This window comes from Chrysochloris asiatica, unplaced genomic scaffold (assembly GCF_000296735.1).
Source record: "Chrysochloris asiatica unplaced genomic scaffold, ChrAsi1.0 scaffold00007, whole genome shotgun sequence".
Taxonomy (NCBI): domain Eukaryota; kingdom Metazoa; phylum Chordata; class Mammalia; order Afrosoricida; family Chrysochloridae; genus Chrysochloris; species Chrysochloris asiatica.
Genome location: NW_006408525.1, coordinates 5513001 through 5537008, shown reverse-complemented (window position 1 = coordinate 5537008; position 24008 = coordinate 5513001). Strand labels below are relative to the sequence as shown.

Genomic DNA, 24008 nt, shown 5'->3' with positions numbered 1-24008 from the left:
AAACTATCATATAATTCACAATAAAACATTAAAAAAAAAAAAGAATTATAAGGAATTAATTAACACTGGTTGCCTTTGATGAGACAGTTACGATAAAGAATGTCATTGTATACCCTTTTATACTTTTTCAACTTTGAACTATATGTATGTGTTAACTATACATTACCTAGGTATGGCACTGTGGGTTTATGTGCTAGAATGCAAAGTTAGTTTGAACCTCAAGATTGGTGGTTGAAGCTCACCAGCTGCTCCTCAGAAATCGTATTACATTGCTATGAGTCAGTACCGACTCAACAGCACTTAACAACAACAACATTACCTACTTAGTAGGCAGTGGTGGCTCAGTGGCACAATTCTTGCCTTTCATGCAGGAGACCTGTGTTTAATTCTCAGCCAATGCATCTTACAGACAGCCACCATCTGTCCATCAGTGGAGGCGTCCATGTTACTATGATGCTGAAAAGATTCAGAGGCACGTCCAGACTAAAATAGACTAGAAAGACCTGGTGACCAACTAAACAATCTGATAATCCTATGGATCACAACACTTTAAATCTACAACTGATCATGGGAAGTTCCAAGACTTCTAAGTGTTTCATTCCACTTTGTCTGAGGTTTTCTTGAGTTGGGAGTTGACTCAACAGCAGCTAACAACCTAGTTAAGATTTATAAATTTCATTTATTTTTGAGTAAGTTGAATAACAAGCTTTCCCAGTTATTTCCATGTCACTGTGATTCCTTATCCAATACCTGTCTGAGCTTTTGGCTAGACAATTTGCATGCTACTCACTTAGTTATTATATGTTACTGTGTACCTGAATGTGTTATCGCCTCAATAAAGCTTGGAAAAGTGATTATCTCTTCCAATTGTTTTGTATTCACCACCCCTAACACTAACACACTGTGCAAACAACTAGGCTTTTGCAGGTTGAGTGTTTCATCAGATCAAGTGAATATCTATCTGAGTTACAAAACTAAGAACCATGAATCAAGAACAGACTGTTTACTTCAAACATTAGTCCCGAGAAACACTCACAGGAGTCCTGGTAGGCACTGTAGACTAAGCACTCGATCGCAAGGTCAGTTTAAACCACAAAGTTGATTGTTCAAACTGACTAGCTGCTCCTTGGAAACGCTATACAGGGTTGCTATGAGTAGGAACCAATTTGAAAGCACTTAAACAACAACAGAAACACTTAAGAGGCTTCCAGATAAAAACCATTCTATAAATTCAAATATCTCTAGAATTATGAATCAATTCACACTCAGAATTTTATTTCATAGAGTAACATTTAGAGAAGAATGAGCCCATGATACAGATGTGTCAGCAAACTTTCAGAGAGTATCTAGAATAAAGTTTCTTTCTTGAAGAACTATGCTTGACTTTTACCACTGCGTCCTATAGATGTGCTAAGGTATTACAGTTTACATTACCTGGCACAACTTTACAAGTAAAAGTAAAAAATCCTAATCCAATGTCCTATGCAGTCCTACGGAGACAGTTTTAAATTGAAAATAATAAAGAACTCTCAAATAATTAAAGTATTTGTCCCATGATGTATTACTTCAGAAGAAGCCTATAGCTAGAAATTTTCGATATGAGTATTAGATAAAATAATCATCTTAAGTGGAAAACTGGACTAGAAAATCCCTAAAGTACTTTCCAGTACCGTAAGTTTTATTAAATTTTTAAATCTTATAAAATGGAATCAGAGAGAAATTAAACAGGAATACTATTAAATGGTGAAGCACAAGCAACCCAACTATCCATTCTTTGGGGAGTGTGGTGGCTCCACAAGGTTCATGGTTTAAACTCACCAGCCACGTTACAGCCTGCAGAAAGACGAGGCTTTCTGTTCCCATGAAGATTTAAAAGCCTTGGAAACCCTACACAAGGGTCACTGTGAGTTAGAACTGACTCAATGGTACTTAACAACAACAATCCATTCTTTTAGTGTCAATCTACTGATATTATACCAAGCTCGTAATCTACCTACTATCCTCCCATCTCAGAGCATGGGTAAACACCTACTGAGTTGTTGCTGTTGTTAAATGCTGTCAAGTAGATGCCCACTCATAGCAGCACTGTATAGGGTTTCCAAGGAGCGGCTGGTGAGCTTGAACCTCCAACCTTGCAGTTCAAACCAATTTTACAGTCCAGTGCATTAAGCCACAGTTTAAAAGTGGCTTCAACAAAGAGGGATAATAAGGGCCTTACTTAAAGTTTGGTGACTCTGACTGCTTCTACTATTTGTACCTACAAATAATGGGTGTGCAAACTTTTATAGGTAAGGACAGATTTGAAAGCTGCCTACAAAACTAGGGTAATTTTTAGAAATTTCATGAGGGAGTGTATTCTGTATTTCTATTGTAGAGAATAACCATATGTTCATAAATGAGAACTTTCATGTTATGAAAAAGATTCTCCAAAACTGACTGACATTGTTTTTGAAACTTAATTCCAGGAGTTCATTTGGAATTTCTTTTGGAATTTTTAAAAATGTGTTATCATTCAAAAGATGAAGATGACTTATACAAGCTTATTCTAAAGTATCTACAATTATCATTTCTATAGTATCAGTTGTTGTTAAGTGCCACTGAGTCAGTTCTGACCCATAGCAACCCTGTATAGGGTTTCCGAGGGGCAGGTGGTGAGCTTGAACTGCCAACCTTGTGATTCAAAGTGACCTTGCAGTCCAGTGCACTAACGCACTGCTATGCAATTCTTGGAATCATGGGATGATAATGTTTATTGGGATTCCTCATAGAACAGGATGAATACGACAGGCTGAAAGAACAGAATGAACTTAAGTTCCAATTAATGATGGGAGTCCTGGTGTGGGAGCCCTAGGATAAGCACTCAACATGAAGGTTGGTTTGAACCACAAAGATGGTAATTCAAACTCACCAGCTACTATACATGGTTGCTATGAGTCAGAACCAATTCAATGGCACTTGACAACAATAATGGATAGTTGAAGCAATCAGAGTTACCAAACTTTAAGTAAGGCCCTTAATATCCTTCTTTGTCGAAGCCACTTTTAAACATTAAACATTCTGAGACTACATGATTTAATGGTTCTTTGAATAAATAACAAATTGTTAAGAGAACTGGATCACTAGAGCACATATTTAGGGGAAATTCTACTACCTTTTAATTTTATTTTTCCAAGAACTTTTAAGACTGGCTGACCTTAGAACTAAGTCCTATCAACCAAACTCACATTCTTTGTGCAAGTACATTTGTGTATTAATTTAAGTAAACTTGTGATACTCAATGAAAAGTTTTGGAAAATTAAAGAAACAAACAAGAAATCAGCTGTAATCTGTTAAAATGAAAAATCAATGTGGATGTCCTCCTGAAATATAGTCACAAGACTTAATTTTTTTCAGCCAGTGAGTATTCAGTATGCATTCACTTCTTTGCAATCTCAGTTTTAAGGATTTAGCAAGATGGTTGATACATATTATTATTACTCTTTTAGAACGTTAGATAATGTAAAACTTGGATTTCCGTATTTTAAATATTCTCCTCTCTCCAATTAAAAATGCTCATATCCAATGTACTATTCCAACAATTTAAATTTACTTCTTTCCTCAACCAGGACTATTATATTAGAATATTACTTACCCAGGAAAAAAAAAATTTTTTAAGAGAAAAATATACTAGTCCCAGATCTGTTAAACCAGTCCGTGTGACAGGTAAAAAAACATTGTCCTAGTCACAGACTCAAAGAAAATCAGAGTTACATAGCGATCTATACTTGGATCTGTTCACAGCACTTGAGGGAGGGCAGTATCAGATGAGACAGCTCACTCTGGGGCTGACTTCACAAGGAATTTTAAGTTTATTAAGTGAAATTCCACCATATCCTAACCTTTCCTTCCATTTGAAAAACCAAAAGCCCACAAATATTTGCAACACAATTAAACTAGGCTACCTCATAAATTAACACTCTGTTCTTGATGTCTTTCATATGCCACTTTACAATGTTTGTTAACTACTCTTTACTTTCACACAAATGCTCCAGCTATGTATTAAATAGTATTTTGAAATGAGGAAACAGAAGTAAGATTAGTGGGAAGAAGCTTGCTACTTTGTACAAGCAGGCACTTACCTAGAGACTGGAAATAACTGTCCTGCTCTATTAAGACCACAATTTTTTCCTGAAACGTTATCTGTCAAATGGACATCACAGACATCCAAGACATCTCCATTAAGAAGAAAGAAGCAAATCAGGGTATTCCTACCCCCTGAGGAAAAGGAAACCAGGTAACCAAAGAGAGTATGTTTCTCAATCTGCACTGTGGGGCTGGGAGGGGAAAATCAATGAAACCAGAGACTGACTCAAGGGAGGTTATAAGGTTTATTCCGCATATTGGTAAATTCCTGAAACATCACTTAGTTGCAAAAGTTACCAGCAGGTCCTAGATTATTTGATTAAGTCTTAAATGTAAACTCCAAGATAAAAACATCTGAAATATTGCTCCTATCTAAGCAGTCCTATTCTAAGAGTCTATAAATCCCAAAAAGTAAACATAGGATTCCTGATTTGTAGAGTTGATCCCAAGTGTATACTAGCATCCACCTGCCCACTTCCAACTCCAAAATGATGGCCTTGAACCTGCCAGGACCTTCACCCATATTTTCCTCTGGAATCATTAGCCCCACATCACCTTCCTAAACCCTATCTCCAACAGCTTCCCTTGAGCAGTGTGTGAAACAGGAAGGAGAGAGTAACAGGCACCAACATTTACTATGTCCCTCACACAACACTTAATAAAATCCTGTGAGCAGGGACAACCCACTTTTCCCACGCTACAAAGATACAACAAGAACTGCAGCCTAACCACACCTTACTCCACACGAAAAAGACGAGATCTTCTGTGCAACTGGACCAAACCCTTAGCACCTCCCTCTCACGTGGGACTTCTCTTGGGAGTCCAGGATCGGATGGAGAGTTCTGAAGGAATCAGACCACGCCGGCACTAAGGGGTCGGGGGACGGCGAGCTCCAGCCCTTCTAGGGGCCCTGGGCTATACACCTCCCAGTTCTGAGAACTCGCCAAGACCCCAGACACCTATATGTCCCCCCTTCAAGGGCCTCAAGGCCCCAGAACAGCTGGGGACTGCCTAGTGCGGGGTCTGGAGAGGATGGAACTCGCGCCGCGTGCGAGATTGGGAGGTGGCCTACTGCTTGCCGCCGCCCCTCCGGGCGCCAGCTCTTCCAGGTCCCGAATCGCTGGCTCTGGGGCAGCCTTAAACCTCACCTCAGGGTGGTGGCGTCCGTGGTCTGGTGGCCCTGGAGCCCCTGCGCAAAGGCGACGCTGGGCGGGAGAAGACGCCCGCAGCTCCCGCGATGGCTGACAAGCGCGCAGCACCAGGCCGGCCAGGAACACGGGGAAGGGGCGGGGCTTCACGGAGCCAGCCCCGACCCCGACCCCGCCCCTGCCTCCCACCTCAGCTCGCGAGTTCCATGAGGTGACTACGTCCGGGGTTACTCCAGGTCGTTCACCTCCGACCCCGCACGGGGCTCTAGCTCGGACCAGTGGCTGCGGGAGGGGGACCGAGGCGCGAGCCTGGAGGTCGGAGCGGCAGCCAATGGGAGGGCGGCGCGGGGCGGGGCGACGTGAGGCGATACCGATGGTCCGAGCTAAGCTCTGCCACTCGGGGCTGAGCGGTGAGAGGGCGGGCGGGCCCTGGGCCGTCGCGGCGCCCGCCAACCCGGCTCTTGCCACCCTTTTTACTGGAGGCGGGTGGATGGGTCGGTAGACTTCCCCTTACAGAGGGGCGTGAGGGAAAGGGCCCCACATGCATCTCACATCGGGGTAAAGGTGCCTGTTGTTGCTATGTGCCGTGGAGGCGGTTCCGACTCATAGTGACCCTGCACAGGGTTTCCGAGGCTGTGAATCTTTACGGGAGCAGAAAGCCTCATCTTTCTCCCACAGAACAGCTGGTAGTTTCGAACTGCTGACTTTTAAGGTTCGCAGCCCGATTTGTAACCACTGCGCTACCAGAGCTCCTTAAAGGTGCCTGGGCACCAGAAAACGACGGACCATGACTAGTTGGCATGGGGGGGAGGGGCGCGGGAGCTCAGATTGAACGCGGACTACTGAGTGGGGTGTAGACTGTGTGGACCCTGTGTAGACCTTTAGTGTTGTTGTTGTGAAGTGCTGTCGAGTTGGTTCCCACTCATAGGGACCCCTGGAGCCTGCAGTTAGGTCTAACTCCTATTTGGAATTCCATATCCAGCCCCCTTGACATGACCCTTAACCCCAACGCTGCTCAACCAACCTAAAGGAGTCCGGTGCTGGATCCTGGAGCTTTAGAAAAGAATGGTCACTGAGAAGGGCAGTGTTACAAAGGACAACAGTCTTCTTGACCTTAGAAGGAAAAATAGGTGGCTGCCAGATTGTGACTTCTCTGATTGGTGAATGCCTCCCATCCTCAGGCCTTTGAAATGGACTTAACCAAATCCTCTAGTTTTGCCACATAGTCATAGCAATCCTTTCTTGATGGCTATTTGTTAAAAATTAAATGTGGCTCCATACTATAAGAACTGGACTGTGGACCACAACATCCAGTGGTTCCAGAGCACCAACCTCTCCTGGGAGAAAAATGAAGGTTTCTGCTACCATGAAACCCCATGCAGGGTCTATATGAAAACGATTCCAAAGTACTCAACAAAATAACAGCTGCCCTGGTATGGAGTCCTGGTGTGCTGCTCTTTCATAGCAATGCTTTCAATATGACACCATATAAGAAGCCGTGGACCGCTGACTACAAGGTCAGCAGTTCAAAGTCAAGTGCTCCTTGACAACGCTATACAGAGTTGCTGTGAGTTCAGGATTGAAAGCTCTTACCAACAACAGGAGATGGAAGGAAACCCAACACACAATACAATCATTGGGCAGGAAGACAGAAGAAAAGAAACTGAAGGTGGGCCTTTTGCACTTCCCAAAGGAGTGAGTGCTAACCCCTTCAAGAATTTACAGAGTACTCAGAGTACATTCTTGGCCCTTCACAAGCAAGTGAGACAGGCAAGAAATAAAAAGGTTTACAAACAGTTGGGAAGAAATTCCATGCCAGAGGGCTCAAAGTGAGTAAGAAACACAAACCCGGGGTCAGAAGTTCTTCAGTAGAAGCTAAGACAGGAAAAAAGAAGATACTAGTCTATAAGGAATAATACTCATCTTCATCTACCAACTTCACTGGCTTCTCCAAGAGTTTACCAACCCACTTTAAAGATTTTTCTGTATGCCGTGGAATCCATTCCAAATCACTGAATCCTATAGTACAGAAAAGAACTGTCCCATATGATTTCCAAGATTGTGAGTCCTGGTGTGGCTCTGTAGGATAACCACAGGACCACAAGATCAATTTAATGGCAAGGTTGGCAGTTCAAACACACCAGCTGTTCTTCAGAAACCTTACACAAGGTCGTTATGAGTCAGAACTGATTTGATGGCACTTAAAGCAACTTACAATCTTTATAGAAACAGACTGCCATGTCTTTCTCCCATGGAGTGGCTGGTGATGGTTCAAACTGTTGGCCTAGTGCTTAATCACTATACCACCAGGACTCCTCTTTAAATAACAGGAATTTAATAGAAACAGAAATTAGGAGAAATGTGAGCATTACAGAGCAGTGATCTATGTTTCTCAACAACTACCCTCTTGGGTTGCAGCTGTCAGTTGAATAAAGTTAGGAAAATTCAGAACTTTAAAAAAAAAAAAGATACTTGAGCAAGACTTCCTGGTTTAACAAGATATCTGACTAACTAAAATACAGACTGGGAAAAGTAATGCCTTGCCTCTCCCTAATAGTGCTAGCTGAAGCTAGCTTGGAAAGTGACTTTAGACAGAAATAAAAATCTTGAAGTTGTATCTTTGGTTTTTTATCTATATTTCCCAGTTCTTATCAATAGGAACCCCTTCCCCAGAATTTCTTCTTGCTATTTATTAGCCTTAGGAGCACTGCAAAACGAAGGGTTTGCCCCTCATAGTGACCCTGTGTAGGATTTCCGTGGAGTGGCTGGTGATTTTGAACTGCTGACCTTACAGTTAGCAGTCCATTGATCATCCTACAGGACCAGACCAGGACTCCTTACCCTTAATAACTGTCCCTATGAGGCTTTCTACTCCCGTAAAGATTTACACCCTCGGAAACCTTATACAGGGTCGCTATGGGTCGGAACCGACTCGATGGCATATAACAACAATAAGGAACTTTAAGTTAAGCACTCAGCTGCTAACTTAAAGGTTAATAGTTTAAAATCTACCAGCAGCTCCACAGGAGAAAAGACCTGGCAATGTGCTCCTATAAAGATTGTTATCATTGTTGTGAAGTGCCATTGAGTCCATTCCAACTCATAGCGACCCTGTATACGCTTTCCAAGGAGTGTCTGGTGAATTTGAGCCACCAACCTTTTGGTTAGCAGTCTAGTGCTTACCCTACAGTGCCTAACCAGGACTCCCCTGTAAAGACTACAGCCTAGGGAACCCTGTGGGACCAGTCTACTTTGTCCTAGAAGGCCACTGGGAGTCAGAATTGACAACAATATGAAACTTTAGTAAGCCCTTGCATGTTCTACTTTTAGCCTCATTGATGATTTTAAGAAATTGAGCTCTCTAAATAACTAGCCATGGAGAGGTCTATTGAAAGAGCTATTGTAAAACACGGAAGAGTTATGATGTACCAAGACAATTTACATAGGACTTAATAGTCTAATTGCTATCACCAAATGTTAAATCAACTGGGCAGAGAATGGGCAAGGAGCTGCCTTTAAGACAGTATTTCAACAGAATTTCAACAACCCCAAAGTGTTGTTTGGTGCATGCCACAACCTGCCCATCTCCACTGTAGGCTCTTTAGAGCTGTTCCATGAATTCTTGCCAAGCAAGCCATTATGTCTGTATGAGGCGGGGGAGGAGAGCCAAGGGTGGGGAGAACTAACTATACAAGATTAACAGGTGGAAAAGAAGAGGATGAGTGGTACATTTTTAGAAGCTAAAAGGGCTGTTATTGAATGCTGTCAAGTCGATTTTGACAGGGTAGAGCTATCCCATAGGGTTTTATTGGTTATAATATAGAAGTTGAATGCCAGGTCTTTCTCCTGTGGAGGCAACAAATATTTAGTAGTTGAGCACTAAACCACTGTGCCACCAGGGTTCCTTGAAGCTAAAACTACTACTGCTACTTCGTGCTGTCCAGTCAGCTCCGACTCACAGGAATCCTGTATAGTGACTCTGGGACTGTAAATCTTTATGAAAACAGAAGCCTCATCTTTCTCCTGTGGAGCAACTGGTGGATTTGAACTTTTAACTTTGTGGGCAGCGGCCCAGTGTGTAACCCATTATGCCTAAGGCTCCTTGAAGCTAAAACTTTGTTGTCGTTAAGTGCTGTCGAGTTGGTTCCAACTCATAGTGACCCTGGATAGCGTTTCCAAGGAGCAGCTGGTGGGTTTGAAAAACTGACCTTGCAGTTAGCAGTGCTTATCCTATAGCATCACACCAGAGACCCCAAATATCAAATGACTTCCTGGTTTTTCAAGATGCTCAGGGATTTGTCCTGAGCATCCCAGACACCTTATAATTTCAAAGATGTTCTTATCCTTCTTTGAAGAAAGTCAGAAATCTTAGAGGGATCTGTGTCTCTAAAGTGATTACAATCTATTTGAGAAAATAAAACTAACACAACAGTGTCTATTTTTAGCTCTTTAGATTACTGCAGTGTGAATTTGTAAGAGCCATAGATAGGAAAAAGATAAATTTTCATTAAAATTATAAATTATTTTTTAAAACATATATAATATCAATATGCATGACTTTGTCCAGGTCATTCCATTTGGCACTTTATTATCAACTTTACTTTAGGACAGTGTATCTCAAAGTATGTCAGATTGACTACCTAAATCAGAATTACTGGGATGTTCATTAAAATGCAGATTTCCATCCCTGGGGAAGTTGGTTTTTTGTTGTTGTTGTTTTTTTCCATAATCAACCAGGGTAATGGTTCTCCCTGAATCATTAGTTATTGTTCCTGGCTTTGCTGCCAGTTCCTCCTACACCTGCACCTCCAGAACATCAAATGTATCAAGTCAGGCTTGAGTAAAACATAAGGGAAGGAAGAAAGTGCCTTAATAGAAAAGGAACCATTAAGAGCCCTCTGTTTTGGAATCTTCTATCTGACCATAAATAGCAAGGTCACTTGCTATTTATGTAAAGATCAACCTTTAAGGACAGAGAACAGAGGAAATACTGGATATTATTTCCAGAGGCCCCCCAAATATAGACTTCATTCTCATCTGGCTTCCAGCACTTACCATGCTGCTTCTTCTATATCTTTGCGTATGCTGGCTGGCTCACTGTCCCTCCCTCTTAATTTTCTGATCTCTTTCTTCTTGAATTCTTGTAGTACCATCTAGTTTAGCATTTAATTATGCTATCATTTGTATGTGTGTGCATACTGGGTTTAACTCTCTAACTAAAGTTTAATAATATCGAAGGCAGAGAGCCTGGGTACCCCTCTTCTATAATTCTTAGAGAAGGACTAGGTTCATTTGCTCATGCTCCACTGAAATAAAGATTAGCTCTGTACCTGAGAGGCCACTCTGTTGCTGATGTCTTCTTATCCGTCTTCACGTTACCTTTGGGAGGTAAAGCCTCCAGTAGGATACTTAGGTGCTTTGCAGATGGACAGACTTCAAGAAAGTCAGCCTTGCCCAGAATTATGGCTTGAGTTATAAGAGAAAAAGAAGACACGAAGCCCTCATCTGAACACCATGTCCCTTTGCTCTGGTCAATCAGTCAGGTTTATCCAGAGTTAAGGGGACCCTCACACCAAAAAGTCAGAGAATGTCCTCAGGGAGGCCACTCTATATAAATCTGGTCAAAATGAGGAAAGACAGGATGATTACACAATGGAGAGCATTCATAGTAGAGACTCATCATGATGTTTTCACATGGACACTGGGTTTTCACATAGGTTCCAGCTCTCCCTCCCTCCTTATTAGCCAATCCGAAGCACTTCCAGTCCCTCTTCACACTTAAGGCAGTCAGAAACTCTAGCTTTCTCTATATAAAACACTCTAAGTCTTACATACCTTATACCTAACTACCTGTAAAGAGTTTATATATACCCTTTTAGGTAAAGGCAGGAAAATGGACAAGAAGACTCTTGAAGATCTTGTCCAATCCTGGGATTCTGACATTTTTTATAATACCCCACTTTATATAACTTTCCCATTTCTGATCTCAACCTCTTCAAAGCCCTTAAAACTCCTCCTGCTGAGTTTGTTTCCTGCTTCTATCTTTACCTTTTCTTCAGTGTCTCCATTACTCCTCGATCAGACTCAGCTTTTTCCTGCTACATTTTCAGGTCTCTACCTGTCTACCCCAAGTGAGATACTATTATTACATGATGGTGGTGGTTGTGTGTCACTGAGTTGAATTCAACTCCTAGCGACCTTGTATGGGGGGTTCCAAGACTGTAAATCTTTACAGGAGCAGAAAGCCTCATCTTTCCCATGGAGTGATTAATAAATTCGAACCGCTGACCTTGAGGTTAATAGCCTAGCTCGTAACCCACTACACTACCAGTGTCCTCCTTGTTATTACAAATGAAACAACAAATACTAAAATATAATATTAATGATTTTTATCAAGTTTTTGCTTTCAAGGAAAACCAAGCCATTGCTTAACTTCTTTCATTTTTCTCATTCTTTCAGTTGTGAAGTTTTCCTACATCATACACCTTAGACCAGAAGATTTCACAATGTCCCTGTGGATTTTCTGCTTGTTCTTAATCTTATCTCTGGTTAAGGTACTACACCAACAGGTAGAAAGCTGTCTCTGCAATACAAGTCTTGCTTGTCAGTGGACCCTGACATGCCTAATTTTCTTAATCAAAATGACAAGGAAGAATTATGGATAAAGAAAACAAAAAATGAATAAAATTAAAATGCAGCTTAAGTCAATGAAGGAGATAGCCATAATCACTTGAATAGCATCATTTGGGGGATGAATATGAGGGGACTTCAAAAAGTTCATGGAAAATTTCCATTATCTTTGAATTCAATTTTCCCACAAACTTTTTGAAGTTCCTCATCCAGGCAAAGAGAACTGAGTATTGGCAATGTAAGATGAAGATACCACCTAAGCAGCAGGGACTTTGCCTTCTCTGTACTCTGTATTTGGAATGCGAATTCAATCTTGACTTCATCATTATAGTGTGATCAGAGCAAATGACTCCCTTACAGAGTATATCTAATACCAACCAATAGATCCATTTTGGAAGAAGTGCAGCCAGAGTGCTCCTTGGAGGCCAAGATGGCCAAACTTCATCTCTCATACTTCAGACATATTGTCCAGTCACTGGAGAAGGATATCAGGTTTGGTAAGGTGGAGGGTCAGAAAAAAAGAGGAAGACCCCCGACAAGATGGATTGGCCAAGTGGCAGCATCATCGATGGACTCAAGCGTGGCAACAGTAGTGAGGTTGGCCCAGAACCAGGCAGTGTTTCGTTCTTCTGTGCATAAGGTCGCTATGAGTCAGTACCAACTCGATGGCACCTAACAACAACAACAACAACCTTGTAGAGTTATGTTTTGGATTGAAATAACCAAAATATAAAGCACAGAGCTTGGTGCATAGTTGTTGTTAAGTGCTGTCAAGTTGGTCCCAACTCATAGTGACCCTGTACAAGGTTTCTGAGGAGCAGCTACTGGATTTGAACTACCAACCCTATGGTTAGCAGTTCAGTGCTTATCCTATAATGTCACACAAGGAATCCTGGTGCATTGTACACACAGAAAATATTATTTCTTCCATTCTCTCCTCACCCTCCTATTTTTGACCATTGTTCAGTTACAGGAAACAAATACCCTATGGATGATCACTTGATTCAAGAATAATTAGGTTATTAAATCTACCTTCCCTACTCCCCCTTATATTGCCAGGGTAATTGAGCATGCAATCAGGGACCTAGGGATAGCCTGAATCCTTTACCCTTAGTTGGAGGAAGCAAGTAAACAGGAGAAATAGTTGTGGCCTGAGCTTCTGGGAACCATCCAAAGGGTTGGCACTGTGTTCAGGTCAATGGCTATGCTGCAATAGAAAGACTCTTTGGCCCCTTTGGCAAGGATGTAGAACAGGAACTTTCACATACTGCTGGTGGGAGTGTACATAGGGGACAATCCCTTAGAAACACTTTGGCATTAACTAGTAAAGCTGAATATATCCTGTGTACTCTACATCCCAGCTTCCACTTCTGGGTTTATGCTCCTGAGAAACTCTTTTAAATGTGCCCCAGGAGCACTATTTATTATGACCCCAAATTGGAAACAGTTTCATATGCTCCATCTTGTTAACCCTTCCCCAAAGAATTCTACCTTTTTGGATTTATACTACGACAAAACAGCAATGTTGGTATTCTGGAAGGACTTCAATAGTGTTCCTTTTAAATGTTCTTTTGAGTCTTGGGAACAAAAAGAATTCTGAATGGGCAAGATCAGGGCTGTAGAGTAGGTGTGCAAGGTTTCACAACAAAACTCTCATAGGACAGCCCTTGCTACACTAGAAGATGAGTGGGTGCATTGTCATGATGGAGAAAAAGTCCTTGGTGCAATTTCCCAGGCCTTTTTCTCATCAATACAGTTTTCAATTTTCTTAAAACTTCTTCCTAATACAACCCCATGATTGTCCTGTGTCCTTTAGGAAGAATCTATCCAGAATCCCAAAAACATTTGCCATAACCTTCTGAACTGGTCTCTCCACCTTGAATTTAACTGTCCCAGCATATGCTCTTGGAGTCACTGTTTTACTTCAACTTTTTTTTTAAAGACACCCTAAAGAGACTAAATCAGGCAACTTACTGGGAGAACTTGTCTGCAGCTATCTACTGATTGCAGAGATATGTTTAAACATTTTGTTTGGAATAAACCTGTGCAGGTATGAACTGGAACCCCAGTAGCAATACTTACTGGCTTACCCTAATATAATCTTTTGAATGCATGATATATTGTACCTTTTTTTAAAAAAACTCTAAGACCTTTATTAACAGGTGCTTGCAGTTTGTAGACTTAAAAAAAAAAAAAATCAAGCTGTAAACTTATAATACAAATTAAAAATGAGGTTCTGAAAATTTTCAACTTGACCATATATGTAACAATTTTAAAACCTTTGAAGTTGTATTGAGAAAAGCCAAGCTTTAAAAAATAAATAATGTTTGTCATTACCAAAAAGAGAGGTCTTTAGGTAAAAATAATGAAAATCTCATGCTACATAGATAACGCAGGTAGACCTGGTCAACAGGCAAAAAAGTGAGCACTTAAGGTCTTCAGGCTCCAATCTTCAGTCCATTTGTCTTTGCTGGAATTTCATATCCATTTCTTCTTGTTGGATGACTACACTACATGATGGTAGAGATGGTAAGCTGACATTTACTAAGCAAAACCCTGCTCAGCCTCTGGAGCAGACAGATTCTCAGCTGGTGGATTGGCTACTTTGGTCTCTTTGCCACCTTGTAGTTTAAGGTTTTCTGGACGTCTGCATTGATAGTTGAAGTTGCAGGGGTATCATTGTGCTAAGGTGGCTGTTGACCTTGGGTCTCACCTTGATGTTCCTTATCCCCTTCACTGCTATCCTCTCTAGGCTGTCTTTGGCAAGGAAGGCTCCTGCAAAATCGTGGTCTATAACCCACATACATATTCTGTCTCACTGGTCTACCTTGATCTCCTGCACCCTGGTTGTCAGCACCCTCCATCACTTCTCTCTACACAGGAGGATGGGAATACTGTGGTCAACACCCATAGGGCTTCCGCATGTAGTAAGAACCATTCTCATCCACCATAGGGCTCCTTTGGGAGCACTCTCCAATCCCTCTTTTCCCCACTTTCACTATTCTGGTAATTTTGCTGGTAATTGTGTGGTGGGCCCCATACATGGTTAAGGTCTGCTGCAGAGTTACTGCCTTGCCCTGGAACTCCACTGGGGCCTGTAACGTTTGCTGGTTCTGCACCCTTTTCTCCTTCAACCATATCAAACTCCACAGTCTCTTCATCTCTAACACTGCAAAGGTACTTCTTGGGGTTGTTCTTTATGGCAATCTGGGGCATACAAATATATTATCCTTGTTGTCATTCCTGTTGATGAAACCATAGCCATTCCTTGCATTGAACATTTTGTTGTTGTTATGTGCCATCGAGTCGGTTCCAACTCAGAGTGACCCTGTGTAGGGTTTCTGAGGAGTAGCTGGTGAGCTTGAACCTCTGATCTTGCAGTTCAAACTGAACTTGCAGTCCAGTTCATTAACCCACAGCACCATACCAGGAACCATTTTATTGTCCCCAAAACCTTGGTTGTGTTGACCTTCGTGTCCCAGCTCAGCTTCTTGTGTCATCTCTGCCTGCGGTGCAGGGCATGGTGACAGCAGGGCTGGGGAAGGGGTGGGGAGCCCATGGGGGTGAGCTGTATATGGTGGGCAGCTGCTGGGTCTAGGCCTCACTGTTCCTGGTTATGGTGATGGTGAGTGGGGCATGGCACCTGGGGCTGGCTAGGGCAGTGGCAGCGTCACCTGTGGTGTGATGGTAACTAGGCTGGCAGGGGTGGGGCTGCACTGGGCTCTCTGACGTTCACTGTCTACTCCTGCTACTGATCGAACTCTATTGTACTTATTTTTTTAATTAACAAAACCCATATACCCTTAAAAAAAGGAGCAAAGTGTGTCAACTCTTTGCAGGAGTTAAGATAACAATTTTAGAACTGGAAAAGGTCTTCAAAGTCATCTTGCCCAACCATTTCACTAAAATGAAACTAAAACGAATCCAGGGGATTGACTTGCTCAAAATGATTCAGCCAACTACAGGTTCTCACCTAGAACCTGTCTTGGTGTGGTGCTGTAGGATGAGCAGTGCACTGCTAACCACAAGGTTGGAGGTTCCAACCCACCAGCTGTTTCTTGGGAACCCTACAAAACAGCAATCTAAGAACCCAGGGAGGCCTCCTGGCTTCCTGTCAAGTACTTCTCCCATAAACCTAGGCTGATTCGTCCTTTCAGTCCTGATTTTCTATTGCCATCCAGAGGTCATATCTCTAATCAGCACACATCACAAAACTTGATTTTGTTATAGATTTTCATTCACTCCTTTCTTTTTTTCCTTTTGATGTTTTTATTGTAAGGAGCTCTGGTAGCGTAGTGGTTACGAATCGAGCTGTCAACCACAAGGCCAGCAGTTCGAAACTACCAGCTGTTCCACAGGAGAAAGATGAGGCGTTCTGCTCCCGTAAAGATTTACAGCCTCAGAAACCCTGTACAGGGTCGCTATGAGTCCACACCGACTCCAGGGCACACAGCCACCATTGTGGGAAAAGCATATCAGGAGAGAGACCTTTTCCTCCTCAGATATCCCAAACACTTAGAACACCAGTCAAAATATGTAATAGTAAAGAATAAGTTCTGGGTCTTTCTTTGTACCCCGCAGTATGATCTGCTCCAACAGGCAGGCTGACTTTTCCGCCTCCTGAGTCACAAAGGATAGGGGAAGGATCTAAGAGTGGTTACAGAGCAAACTTCCTTTCACTTCCTCCTTAACCAGCACAAAGAACTCTTTTAGGAAAGGTGAGCTCTTCTGCCACCTTGTGACACAAAACAAGAATAGCAAGTCCTCAAAGCCTTCTCTACCCCAGCATCAAGATGGCAGCACTATAACGTAGCATTTAGGAACTAACATACAGAAAATTACAAATTGAATGACAGGGAAGCAGAAAATGATGTTAAGGAAATAGTAAGCAAAAACCATGAAAGCACTTTCGGTAAGATGGCGGACTAGGCAGCTGCACTACACGGCCTTCTACAACAAAGATACACGAGAGAACAAATAAAACAGACACCCTTGAAAACCATGGAAACCTGAACTTCATAAAAAAGGTTAGAAAAGAAGGTTGAGTGTTTGCTGGGAGGAAAAGCTGAGTATGGACAGTGAGAGAGGAAGACTGACAGATAAATGGCCAGAAAGATGTGGCATGACCATCTTGAACCTTTGTGAGCAGCTTTGGCAAAATTTGCCTGGCAGAGCAAATTCACACAGGTGACTTGAAAGGTATGATACCTTCTTTTCTCCCCATGTGACTGGTGACCAGAGGTGTGACCAGCTTCCATCCTCATCTACCCCTAGCACAGTCCCTGCTCTCCAGAAGTTCAGAGCCATGTGGTAGGGAGCCACACCACTGTGAGGCAGGGTTCGGCTGTGTTGCTTTGATGTACTTTTTTGGTGCCTGTTTTCTTGTGAGCCTACAGAACCAGCAGAGCCACCAGACCAACATTTAACCAATCACCTTGTCCCTAGCTTCCCTGTGACCCTAACAGACACTGAAACCAGCTCCATCAAGGGCCTTCACGAACTACTTTCAGATTGAGTGCCCTGAGCATAAATAACACAGAGGCAGATAGGAATTCCATCTAGGGACAGGAACTCTGCCGTCACATCCCTCCCACACCCACTCATGAGATTCTTGGTTTGCAGGAGTCCCCAGATTTTTCTCTTCTCTGTGTCCAACAGCTCACCGTTTTAAAATTTTTGTTTTGGATTTAGCTTTTTCCTTTTTTTGTTTTTGTTTGTTTATTCTTTCTCCATCTTTTCTTTCCATTCCCTTTAATTTTATCCTTTCTATCTCTGCTTTTATTTTCCCTTCTTTTTCTGTCTCCTCTCCCCTTTTTGACCTTTCTTTACTGCTCTCTTTCTCTTTTCATCTTCTTTCTCCCCGGTTTTTCTAAGAATTATTTTTACTTTTATTTCTTCCTTTTATTTTATTTTCTATAGCTCCATTTTCCTGTCTCTATTTTCTTATTTGGAGTCCTGGTGTGGCGCTGTGGGCTAATGCATCAGACTGCAAAGTCATTTGAATGCCAAGGTTGGTGGTTCAAGCTCACCAGCTGCTCCTTGGAAACCCTATACAGGGTCGCTATGGTACAGAATTGACTCGGCAGCACTTAACAACAATAATTTTCTCTTTTTAGTTATTATATATTTTTTCTTATCCTTGCCTGTTTTAAATTCTTTTTTCTCATTTATTATTTTCTCTTTTCATTGTTGGTTGCTTACTTGTTTATTCTGTTTTGCTTCCTGGTATACGTGTGGCAGAAAAGGAGAAAGGGGAGTTCTCCTCTTTCCCACCCAACAAGAGACAACAACCATGTCTACACAGCCAAGCCACTCACTAGGCAAGAAACAATACCAGCTCCTATACCACCTGATCAATGATAGACAGCAGCCAACAGCAGCGAAGCCCACCCTAAACCGAGGTACACGAATGGTGAATGGAGGAATGGTAAATGGAGAATGGTGTATATTCTCTAATTATACCTACAGGAAACAGTTGGTGGCAACCTAAGGACACATCAACATACAATGATCAATTAAACACAAATATGAAAACACCACAATGTCCCAGAGATAATAGACGATTTTAGCTTACACAAAGAAACAAGAGCGAATGGCATAAATGACCAAGATGCAGATGCAAAAAATTTTTTCTGAGGAAGAAAAGGTAATGGAACTACCTGAAAAATAATTAAAAAGAATGATATTTAGGTACCTACAAAGGATTGACAGAAAGATCAAGGAAAGCAAGGAGAACACAAAAAACTTTAGAAGAATTCAGGAAAATGCTTTTGGCTTTCAGCTCTGAGGAAGAGTAGGTGCAACTTTCTTTGGTTGTCCCACATCTGGGTTCATCCAACACCAGTCACCTCCTCCATGCTGTACAGATTCAATAACAGCGAGGTCAAAATTGTGTACCTGAGGTGCCCCAGTGGAGAAGTTAGGGCTATGTGTACTCTGGTCCCCAAGATTGTCTCCAAAAAAGGTTGTTGATGACATTGCCTAAGGCAACTTGTGACTGGAAGGGAAATTTAGGAAACCACTATAACATTAAACAAATAAATGCAAATTTTGAAACAATACAAAATCTGCAATACATTGAAAGGGCAAAGGAGTACATTCAAAGCAATGGAAACCTGAATTAGTGAGTTTGAAGATATACCTCGCAATACTAGTATGGTAGAAGAACAATCTGAAAAAAGAATGAAAAAATTGGAAGAAAGCCTAAGAGTTACGTGGAACACCATGAATAGGAATAATTTACAGGTGATTGTAATTCCAAAACAGAAAGAACCAAAAGAAAAAGCACTGAGAAAACTGTGGAAGAGTTTTGGGAAGAAAGCTTTCCTAACATCATGAAAGTCAAGAAGATAAGCATACAAGAAACTGAACATGCCCCAAACAGGATAGCTCCCAAAAGAAAATCACCATGACATATCATAATCAAATTTTCCAAAACCAAAGACAGTGAGAGAATCCTTAAAGCAGCTCAGAGAAAACAAAGTAACCTACAAAGGAGAACCAATAAGCCTAAACTCTGATTTCTCAGCAGAAACCATGCAGGTGAGAAGGTAATAGGATGGCATATACAAAACTCTGAACGAAAAAAAAAACTGTTAACCAAGAATCATATACCCAGCAAAGTTGTCCCTCAAATACGGCAGTGAAATTAGGATATTTCCAGATAAACAGAAATTAAAGGAATTTGTAATAACAAGACCAAGTTTATAAAAAAAAATACTATAGGATGCTCTTTGGACTGAGAACCAACAACAGACAACAGCCTGACATTACCATTCATGACAACAACACCCAGAACTCAATCCAAATATTGTTGTTGTTGTTGTTAAGTGCCGTCAAGTTGGTTCCAACTTATTGGACCCTACATAGGGTTTCCAAGGAGCAGCTGGAGGATTTGAACTGCCAACATTGTGGTTTGCAGTCCAGTGCTGATACTACAGAGCAACACTAGGAGTCCTTGTTAAATGAATCAAGTCACCTCCCACTCATAGCGACCCTGCATAGGGTTTCCAAGGAGCGGCTAGTGAGTTTGAACCACCAAACTTGTGGTTCAAACTGACCTTGCAGTTCAGTGCTTATCCTACAGCACCACACCAGCATTCTAGATATACAAGTATTTAAAGTAAAACAAATCTATAACATTGAATATAGGGAACCAGAGATAACAATTTATAATAAAGTCAATAACAAAACAAAAAGAGGGAGTAGTATAGATACAGATCTTCCAAATGGCAAGGAAGTCAAGTAGGTTTCAACATAAAATGACTGTTTTAAATGGGAGGAGGAAGGGAAATTAATGAATTACAAGGTAACCTCAAAGAAAATGAATACACCTTCACATCAAAACAAAAAAAGAGGAAAATCAGAAAGATGTAGTAGATATTAACACAACAGAAATGAAGAAAATGAAAAGAAAACCCACAAACAAAATGATGTCAGGACAGAAATTTATGTGGAACAAAGAAACCAGCAGTATCACACACACACACACACAAAAGCACACAGCAAAATGACGGTAATCAATTCATACCTACTGATAATTACACTGAATGTAAATGGATTAAATGCACTAGTCAAGAGACATAGAGTAGCAGAATGGGTAAGAAAACAGGATCCTTCAATATGCTGTTTACAAGGACGTCTTTTATATACAAAGACAGAAATTGAGTAAAAATCAAAACATGGACAAAAATATACCAGGCAATGGCAATCAAAATCGAGAAGGAGTACCAATTTTAATCTCTGATAAAATAGACTTTAAGGCAAAAAACAACAACAACAAAAACAGCATAAGAGACAAAGAAGGACATTATATCATGATTAAGGGATTAATTGAACAAGAGGATATAACCATAGTAAATATCTATGCACCCAATGAAAGAGCCCCAAAATAAATCAATCAAACTCTAATACAACTCAAGTATCTTAGGCCAGATTTTCTACAGAAGCAAAATCATTGAAACAGATATATGTACATACATAAAGCAAAGTTTATTATCTAACAATTGTACAGTCCCAGGTCCCCAGTGGAAGAGAGCGAGAAAGAGTCATTCCCACGTGTCCATTAGATTGGGAGCAGGCTACACCCCCAAGGAAATAGCCTTTCAATTCATTGCCTACTCACAGCCATTCATCAAAGAGATAATTATGCCTGTATTAGGTTTTACCATCATGGGAATAAGAATGTCCCAAGTGCTAAACCTCTGGAAACCCTGGCCTAGTCAAGTTGACACAGAACCCTAAGCATTACATTCCACCCTTGTCAACTTGATACCTATGAACCATAAGCATAATCTCAAAATAAAGAGAATTGTAAAGTCATACTTGCGCCTAACATCATATAACTAAAACACATACAATCAAAAATGCACTGGCCCCATTTTCATCTTAAATGTCACAAGGGAACAAAGCAAAAAATATTGGACACATACATATAAAACAAAACAAAAATGTACATACTCATTTAAATGTCCAAAGGGCACATTCTGCAAGCTAGCCTCCTACCCTTAGGTACACAGCCTTACTCAATCCATGGCCTTAGAGTCCATAGCTGCTGTCTTTCTATGCCACCGCCTCTGCCACCAATTTTCCAGGCAGGGATCCCATACTCCACTCATGCTCTGCCTTAATGATGGTTCTGGGATCCTCTGTTCCTGAAATGAAAGATAACTACTCCCCCCTTATAGTTACACATCTTCTATAATCACAGTTCTGACAATCACAATTAATCTTACTAACAATTACTCAAATTTTATGATAAAATCCTATCGGCATCATTCATCACCCTCCTTTTTACCAGACCTATCTGGAAAAGAGGAAAACTGTCAGTGGAGCTCGGATCAACCATCAATACTCATGGAAGCAGCAGTCAAGAAATCAAACAACATACTGCATTAGACAAACTCACTGCACAAGACCTTTTTAAAGTGTTGAAGAACAAAGATGTCAGTTTGAGGACTAAGGTGCGCCTGACCCAAACCATAGTATTTTCAATAACCTCATATGCATGTAAAAGTTGGACGGTGAATAAGGAAGACCATAGAAGAATTGATGCATTTGAGTTATGGTGTTGGAGGAGAATATTAAAAGTACCTTGGACTGCCGAAAGAACAAACCAATCTGTGTTGGAAGTACAAACAGAATGCTCCCTGGAAGCCAGAATGATCAGACTTCGTCTCTCATGCTTTGGTCATAGTGTCAGAAAGGATCAGTCCCTGGAGAAGGATATCATGTTTGGTAAAATGAAAGGTCAAAGAAAAAGAGGAAGACCCCCCAATGAGATGGATTGGCACAGTGGCAGCAGCAATGGGCATAAATGTAGCAATGATTGTGAGGTTGGCACTGTTTTGTTCTGTTGTACATGGGGTAACTATGAGTTGGTACCAACTTGATGGCACCTAGCAACAATAATAATTAACCCAATACACTGAGGAGACAAGTATGTTCCTTGATCTGAAGAATCTTCCATTTGATTGAAAAATTGAGCAACTACATCCATAAACAAAAGTCCAGTTCATCAAATTGCAGCAACTGACACGTGCTCACAGTGTCAGACATCTTTATCTTCACCTGATCAGGTTCTGGTCAGCTTGAATGGCTAGGGCAAATAGGTACCAGCTACAAGTTTGGGAGTTCACACACATCTCCTTGCATTTCAAACCAGCTGGCACCTTCACTCTCAGCCCTAACCCCCAAAGGCTAGGTCAGTGCCCATGGGCTCAGGAGTTCACACAAATCCCTGAACTTCAGACCAGCCAACCTACAGGATCCTCTTATCTCAAGGTCAAGGGGTGCCAATAGAACATGTCCAAACTCAGAAAGAAACAGACAACTCTGCATGTCTTTTCAAATACAAACATACCAAATCTGAAGATTCTGAGCGTTGTTGTTGTTAAGTACCATGGAGTCGGCTCCGACTTATAGTGACCCTGAACAGGGTTTCCAAGGCTGTAAATATTTACGGGAGCAGAAAGCCTCATCTTTCTCCTGCAGAACAGCTGGTAGTTTCGAACTGCCGACCTTGGGGTTAGCAGCTCAATTCATAACCACTATGCTACCAGAGCTAAGGCTCAGGATTCCACCTAAGGCCCCATTCATATGCATATGGCTTTGGGCCTCTGGCAGGATGGATTCTAGTAAGTCCAGGCCCTGTACCAGACATCCTTTTTAAACAGCATGTCTTTGGCTACAGGCAACTTCAGAAGCTCCAGAACTCTCATGTTCCTTTGTTCTTTTTCTTACAAAACCTCATAACTTCATAAGTCTGGGGCCACTGCAATGAATCCTGCTTATAGTGCCAACTGCTTAAACCAAGTGGGGACTATGACTGACTTCCTCTGACTCCACAAGTGGAAAAGAAGACCAAACTCAAAATCAGCTCAAGGCTGATTCTTATGAAGTGGCGGTCAGAAATGCCTCCACCCTATACCAGTGCCTTTAAAATTAGTCAGACTTGAGAACCAATTTAGAAAACTCATCCTTGTGATTTTCCTTCTCTAGAACCCCACTCTCTTGGTACCACATGTCTTAGGCTGGGTTTTCTACAGAAGCAAAACCAGTGAAACATATACATGTGCATATATACAGCAAAGTTTATTATCTTACAATTGTAGATTCCCATGCCCCTAGTGGAAGAAAGAGAGAAAGAGTTCCTTCTGTGTGACCATTATATTGGGAGCAGGTCAGACCCCCAAGGAAGCATCCCTTCAATTCATTGGCTACTCATAGAGTTAACTATGCCTGTATTAGCTTTTATTACCATAAGAATAAGCACATCCCAGCTGCTAAACCTCTGGAAATCCTGGTAGAGACATGTTGACAGAGAACCCTAACCATTACATTAATAAAGAAACAGACAGCTCTATAAAACTTTGTTGTTGTTGTTGTTGTTAAGTGCCATCAAGCTGATTCCGACCCATAGCGATCCTGTATAGGGTTTCCAAAGAACAGCTAGTGAACATGAACTGCCGACCTTGTAGTTCAAACTGACTTTGCAGTTTTGCACATTAATTCACAATACCATACTGCTAGGAGATCTAATACACCACTTTTGATGAAGGACAGAACAACTAGAAAGAAACTCAACAAAGACACAGGAGAACTAAACAA

General features: G+C 41.4%; 1 protein-coding gene and 1 pseudogene across 1 annotated transcript in view; both read right to left on the bottom strand.

The window, feature by feature from the left end:
- The window catches only part of ACACA (acetyl-CoA carboxylase alpha), a 336306-nt gene extending 330924 nt beyond the window's left edge, over positions 1-5382 (bottom strand). The window contains exon 1 of the mRNA XM_006832345.1: positions 5271-5382. The gene's annotated coding sequence lies outside the window, so the exon portion shown is untranslated. The remainder of the gene's footprint in view (positions 1-5270) is intronic.
- Positions 5106-24008, bottom strand: part of LOC102822758 — a 23727-nt pseudogene continuing 4824 nt past the window's right edge.